Source organism: Microtus ochrogaster, linkage group LG3 (genome assembly GCF_000317375.1).
Source record: "Microtus ochrogaster isolate Prairie Vole_2 linkage group LG3, MicOch1.0, whole genome shotgun sequence".
In the NCBI taxonomy this organism is placed as follows: Eukaryota; Metazoa; Chordata; class Mammalia; order Rodentia; family Cricetidae; genus Microtus; species Microtus ochrogaster.
This window is the reverse complement of record NC_022029.1, coordinates 26,056,786-26,063,686: the sequence shown is the minus strand read 5'-3', so window position 1 is coordinate 26,063,686 and position 6,901 is coordinate 26,056,786. Positions and strand designations below refer to the sequence as shown.

Genomic DNA, 6,901 nt, shown 5'->3' with positions numbered 1-6,901 from the left:
TTCTTCTTCTTCTTCTTCTTCTTCTTCTTCTTCTTCTTCTTCTTCTTCTTCTCCTTCTCCTTCTCCTTCTCCTTCTCCTCCTCTTCTCCTTCTCCTCCTCCTCCTCTTCCTCCTCCTCTTCCTCCTCCTCCTCCTTTTCCTCCTCCTTCTCCTTCTTCCTCTTCTTATCATCATCATCATCATCATCATCATCATCATCATCATCATCATCATCATCATCATCATCATCTTTATTAACAAGGTCATGTCAGCCCTGGTTGGCCTGGGACTCACTATGTCTACCAGGCTGCCTCCACATGCTGGGATTAAAAGCATGTGTCACTACATCTGGCTCTTTCTGTACTTTTATTTGTTTGCACATATAGGTCAATTCTGCCTTTGGAAATGGGCAGCCATTTCCCACTCTCGCTACCTTTTCCCCACACTAAGAGGGAAGACTGGAGAAGGGGCAGAGGCCAAATTGTAAGAGAGGCGTGTTGAGGAAGAAGCAGAGACTCTGGAGAGAGGAGGTGTGAGGAGGCAACCGTGTGTGGGTTGGCATGCCCCACTAGCACCTGTTCCAGGAGCCACAGTCTCCTAGGTAACAGGCACACCATCTTTACAGCTCCACAACAGAACCTGGGGCCCATACTCTGCTCAGGCTCACACAAATTTGGGTCATAAAGATCCATCTGTGAAGGTCAATGAGAACGGGAAATCGTAGACTCTCGTCATTCCTGCAAAGTGCTTATAGGTAGAGCGCTGTGACACTTTCAAGTCACTTTCCAAACTCCGACCACACCTTCACTAGAGAACTCAGTGCGGTGCAAACGCTTTGGTCTTTAGGCGCTGGATCTGATATTCATGCGAAAGGAGGGAGGGCATAATTTTCAAGAGGTTTACAGAAAAATTAGGAGAGATAAACGGGCTTCTGGTTCACAGCACCAATAAATGTAAAGTTACTCCACTTGTCTAATCTTTGATCTCATCAGATACAAGTAAAATATTAGGTAGAAAAGACCGAGAAAGCAACCCCCCATATTTCTATCTGTGCTTTCCCATCCTTCTTGCTATCTTTCTTGTCATCAGTGGCATGGGAACATGCCATGACATGGTACAGAACATGTAACACACCTGCCTTGCTCTAAGATGCAGCAGCTGTGAAGATTTGGGTGCTGATGCTCATGTCTGAGAGGTTGCTGGCTAAGCCCTGACTGAAGACCATATGCTGAGATGATTCCTAACTTTCTCTTGGTCCTCACTGGCCAGCGCTGAGTGGTGGCATCCCCATGGAATGATGTGCACTGTAGAGTGCTATGCTCAGTGCCCTGAGCTTTTGTTCTTCTCTTATCAATGGCACCTGTTTTCCACACTATCGAATTCAACTTTCTTGCTCCCAGCATGGTCTAAGCTGATACATTTTCAAAGTCTGTGCCTTTTTACAGAGTTCTATAATCACAGGTTGATCCAGGGTTCTCTTAGGTGGGAGCTGTCTATGCTCAACATTTTGTACCCTGAACTCCCCCTAATTAATTTTAAATATCAGGATAAAAATATTAAACTTAAAAATTTGTTTATGTTTTGGCATAGGAAAATGTTGCTCAAATTACCCTAGCAAATCTTTAGTTGATTTTTTTTTTTAAATCTGCTCTCTAAATTATTTATGTGGCTTTTAGGGGAAAGAAAATACTGAAGAGTATAGAAAAGTTGTAGAAGCTCCTGCCTATGAGTGATAGGACCTAGGACCTGTGACCTTTATTAGCATCCAAAGGCAAGAAACATAGGCCCCTCAGAACACTGGCCGAGATGAACTGCTTTGGGTTATAAAATGAACAACTACGGGAAAGGGGAGAAGTAGCTTAGCATATACACAATTCAGCTTAGCCCCACCCCACGTCCTGCGCCTTGTACAATCAGCATTGCACAGTCTACTGAGTAAGAGCCACTCTTTCCTGTAAGCTTGCAGTCAGGGTCAGATGTGAATGCTCCCGACAGATGAGGAAGAACTTGGAAGGGCTTCACACACTGTAGAGTACTGAGTATACACAGACAATGAGCTGTCAGCTGTGTATCCTGCGGATGGTGTCTATACCGTGGGGTTGCCATCAGTTAATGGACCCTGATTGTCACTAAACCGTCCCTGTGGGAGTCAGTTCCTGTGTCAGGTATGCCCTTCCCATGGCAGAAGCACCCCTCCAACTGAGAATGACTCACGACAGGGAGCTGATACAAATGCATCAACAGAAGGCTCCCCCCGAGAACAGAAAAATAACCGAACACTTCAACAGAAGACAGGAGGGTAGAAAGTTCTAGAAATTGCATAAGGAAAAGCAATAGACACTCGCCGTGTCTGTAAGATTCTATGGGGCAGACTGATGGCGTGTGTCAGGGGGCCACTGTGGGGTCGGTTGCCTTGTGTGGGATTGGAGAGCAGAGTGTCCATTCAGAGGTGATGAAAAGAGATCTAGTCCACGCCCTTTCTCCTCCCTGCCTGACATGCCACGGTGTTCAGAATGTGAGGGTTAGGTTCCTGGTGAAGGCCAAGGAGGTAAAGTGTTCGCAGGTCTTCAAAGGCCCTGAAGTGCTCACTGTGAGAGGGGCAGGGAGGTTTCGACAGGCATGAACAAGAGACGAATTCCTAGAGGGTGGAGGAAGCATCCCCCGCCCCCTCCCTAACTTCCAGGGCAGTGGCACTCTCCATCCAAGAGGAAGAAGGGGGTCAGACATGAGGGAAAAGGTGAAGACAGGTGTCAGCAGTGGGGCTGACACGGTGGGGTTCCAGGAGACCCAGAGCTGCTGGGCTGACACCCGGCAATGTCCGTTATCGCTGATCTGATCTGGAACCACGAGCACTACTCCAAGTTCTGCACGCTAACAGTCCCTACCCAGTGTGGAAGCAGGGCGATGCACATCCTAGGGAGACAGATGGCTCTTACCTTGTAGGAAGCCTTCTCTCCCGAGGACGGAGGCAGGGTGACTCCGTGGGCAGGATGCAGGCCCAGAGCCAGCTCTCTCCAGGCTTTCCCTGGTCCTCCCCAGCTTGTAACTGTGGCCAAATCACTTAATTTCTCTGTGCCTCCATTTCCCCATCTGTAAAAAAGGAACAGCATTAAGCACCTAAGGCTCTCACACACATACCAGTGTCTTCCACGACTAATGACATTTACCTCTTCCAGGGACCAGAATACCCATGGTTAAGCATGTCCCTTCATTCAAGCCATTCTTCTTGCTCTGAAGCCATCAGGGTCTTCTCTGACCCCCCTGTTTAAGCTGGCACATTCAGGAAACCATCAAAGACCCTGCTTCCTACTTCCTAAGTCTAGGACAGAATCTACCTTCACAGTGGACTTTTGGGTAAGTTCCATGCTAGGATTCACGTAAGCCTCATTTACTTGTGATTGCCTCAAGGACTTCAGAGGTTGTTGATCTGAGCATGGGCTAGTGAGATGGCACTTGCTGCTAAGATTGATGATCTGAGTTCAATCCCTGGAATCTACATTGTGGAAGGGCGGAAATGACTCCTGCCAGTTTGTCCTCTGACCTAGTGAGTATGCCAATGTATACTCACTAGAGGAAGAAGGAAGGATAAACAAATGGATGGATGAAAGGCAGGAAGGCAGGCCGGAAGAAAGGAAGGAAGGAAGGAAGGAAGGAAGAAAGGAAGGAAGGAAGGAAAGAAGGAAGAAAAGAAGGAACAAAAGAACAGATGATTGATTTGAACCAGGCAGTTTCCTGGAAGTATGTACCTCCAGGGTTAGAATACTTTAAGGAACATTTTGATATTAATTGTATCCTCTAAACTTTATGCTAATTTCATAAATGAAAAATTAAACCTTGACTTTCAGAGAAGGTATTCCATCTGTCCAAATCTCTCCAGATAATGGGGACAGTGGCACCTGAAACCCAAGGCTCCCATCAACATGGCAAGCTGTTCACGAACTCCCAGAAGAGTGGAAAAGGCAGACAGAGGTCTGGAGAGGGATGCAGAGCTTTCTGTAATCCTAGGGGAGCCCTGGTGGCTGTCACTGATGTCCCCTAACTCTGCATTTATCTCTAGCAGCTCAGTGCCACACTCTGCAGTTCCCTGGGGCTGTAACCTTTGGGTTATCTTAAACCTTCACAGATCAAGTGAGAAGAAAGGCATCTCTCCCGAGAATGGAGAGCTGGCTCTGTGGGCAGATGCCTAGAGATGCGTTTAGAACTTATAAATATCTACATTTCAATTCCTCAGCTTGACATGGCCCACCTGCCCCCAAAGGATAAATTCACTTTCATTGAGAATTCTCCTGTGAGCAACAGCAAATTCAGTGGATGAGGAAATAAGAAACACAAAGATCATTGACCCAAAGACTCAACATCCTTGCTTTGGGTCTGGAAATCAGCAATCCTTCAATTGTGTTGGACCCTAGGGTGTAGAGCCTTCCTTTATAAACCCCATTCTCTAAGAAGAATCATTTCATCTACATAGACATCAAATGAATGTATGTGTGCTACTGTCTCCCCAAGAACCAAATCACACTGGACACAGATTTGAAACAAAGAGGCAGAGATGGAGAGAGAAGAAAGAAAGGGGAGTCAGAAAAGCCCACCCTGTTCCCACTGCCTAGAGGAGGAGGCATCCAGTTTAAACTGAGATCATAATGCTGTGACTCAAGTACCCAGGAAAATAATGAATAGTTAAATGATCAAGATCAGACAGAATGGGGTTCCTGTACACCTTCCCTTATTACTTCATGGTCTGTGTACTGTTTTATAAGTATGAACTTCCTGGAGTTTTCAACTGCTAAATTAAACAATTTAGCATCCAGCTTAGGACTGAGTGTTCAATGAATGGCAGAACCTCTGCACACTGTTTTAGTGTGTAAGCATCTCTAATTCTCTGCTGTTCATATGCAAGTGTGAGAATATGAAGAGGCAGAAAACCCTTTCTACCAGATGCCTGCCCTTGGGTCTGGAAGAGATGCTTCTGGTGATGAGCAAGAGAGAGCTCACTGGGACGGTCTGCTTGGTCTTCCATAGGATCCTAGCAGCTCACTATAACAAGATAGATAAGAAATTGCCACACACACATCCTTAGTCAAATTTAAAGCAATAAAGATTAAGGCTAGCATAGCCACTCTTAAAATATGCAGAAAAATTATTTGGGGTATAAAGAAAAATAGGAAGTATGAAAGAAGAGAAAGGAATAATGCTTTGGTCATTAGAAAAATCTATGATCAACATCTAGGGTTACCACCAAACAATCAATAAATGATTAAGTCTATAAACAACAGCAAGATAAAAAAGAAAGCAAGCTAATACATTCATAGGATTTCAATTATAACACAAATGCTGCCTTTTAGATTCTTCTGGAAAAAGAAGTATTTTGAAACCGACCAACATTCAACTGCATGTTAGAGCATCAAGAAACACACATGCTGATAGCTCATAATGTTTCAAATTAAACAATTAAATCATGTATTAATGAGCTGCAAGCAAACCAATTGTGGTACAGCTCATTTTTGGCAGAAACGAAATTGGATCTGAGATCCCTGCTTGTTAAACTTGTCATATAAACTGCACTCATTTGTGGGTTTTTATTTTGTTAACAAGCTATGCGAGATGACAATTCAGAGGCACAGAAGAATAGGCAAGGACTCTGAGACAGTAAGTTCCTGCCTGAAGGCTGCTAAGCTGACTCAGAGCAGCACACTGGCAAAGGCAGCCAACTGTACCCCAGGGGCAGAATCAGGGACAGCAGGCAGAGCTGCTGTGGCCACAGAGAGTGGGAGGAGTCCTGCCTTGTGTGGCCCCATCACAGCCTCCTCTTTTTTCGGTTCTTAGTTCATTTTTAAAAATAGTAAATCAGTGGCAGAAATATCTCCTGGGAAATAAAATTCAGGAAAATGAGGTCTCACACCTAATTTATTTCTGTTTATTTGCTTTCAGGAGTCCTTGCTTTCCTGCCTGCCTGGACAGGGTTCTTGGTTCCCTGGGGCTGGGTGGGTCCTGCCCCAGTCAGAATCCCATCCTATCTGGGGGACTCATTAGGCCTTCTTGGTCACTCTCCCAGGGTAGCTGGGGGGTCCCTAAAGCAGAGGACCATTCTGGGTGAACCCAAGGCTCTGCATCCAACTGTCTCTTTCCTGGATTTTTTTTTTCCTTTGAGGAGACAGCTCTGCATCTCTTCCAAATAAGAACCCTAGTGATTGTCCAAAGCCCTGCGTATTGGAAATGCCTCTTCCTCTCTTGTCAGTGGCAGTCTTAGTGTGACACTGACTTGTTCAAGAAGGGTGGGGGTATGTGTGGCTTTCTTCTAACAGTCACTGCTGGGGCCAATCAGGTTTCTGGCTACTCAGAAGCCTCAGCTTTCCTGTGGCCTAAGGACCCGATTCTCACTCTCCTCTCGTCCCTGGAATTGCGCATGACTCTCTCTTTTTGCATTAATGTTCAACCGCAGCACACTGTGGAATCTGCAGGAACCCCTTCTCAGGCAGGGCTTCAGTCCTGCTCACCTGGGAAGCACCTACCTGGGACATTGTGGCCTGTTGTTAGAGTCCATCCTGCATGAACTCGGCGTGGCCTCTCTCACCAAACTTGCCCTCCCTCCTCTCCTGCCATATGCCACTCAGGACCTCCTTCCTCTGTGCCCTTTCTCTTTTTAGGCAGACCGCACAATGTGGTGCGGTGGTATGGCAGTTTGCTTAGCTATAGATTTTCCCCATGCCAGTTTAGTCTTTTATTATTGGTCTCTTTGAGAGAGGTTGTCTAGGTATGTGCTGTGTAGCGCAAGCTGTCCTTGAATTTTAGGCAATTCTCATGTTCTTTTCTCCTAAGTGTTGACATTATAGGTGTAACGACCATAACGACCATGCTTGGCTACCCTGGCATTTAATCAATCTCTCTCTCTCTCTCTCTCTCTCTCTCTCTCTCTCTCTCTCTC

The 6,901-nt window shown here is 45.9% G+C and overlaps 1 protein-coding gene across 17 annotated transcripts in view; it reads right to left on the bottom strand.

Annotated features, from left to right (window-relative positions):
- Positions 1–6,901, bottom strand: part of Myt1l (myelin transcription factor 1 like) — a 394,778-nt gene that overhangs the window by 145,082 nt on the left and 242,795 nt on the right. For all 17 annotated transcript variants that reach the window (XM_026785931.1, XM_026785930.1, XM_026785939.1 and 14 more), the window contains exon 5: positions 2,916–3,069. The gene's annotated coding sequence lies outside the window, so the exon portion shown is untranslated. The remainder of the gene's footprint in view (positions 1–2,915; positions 3,070–6,901) is intronic.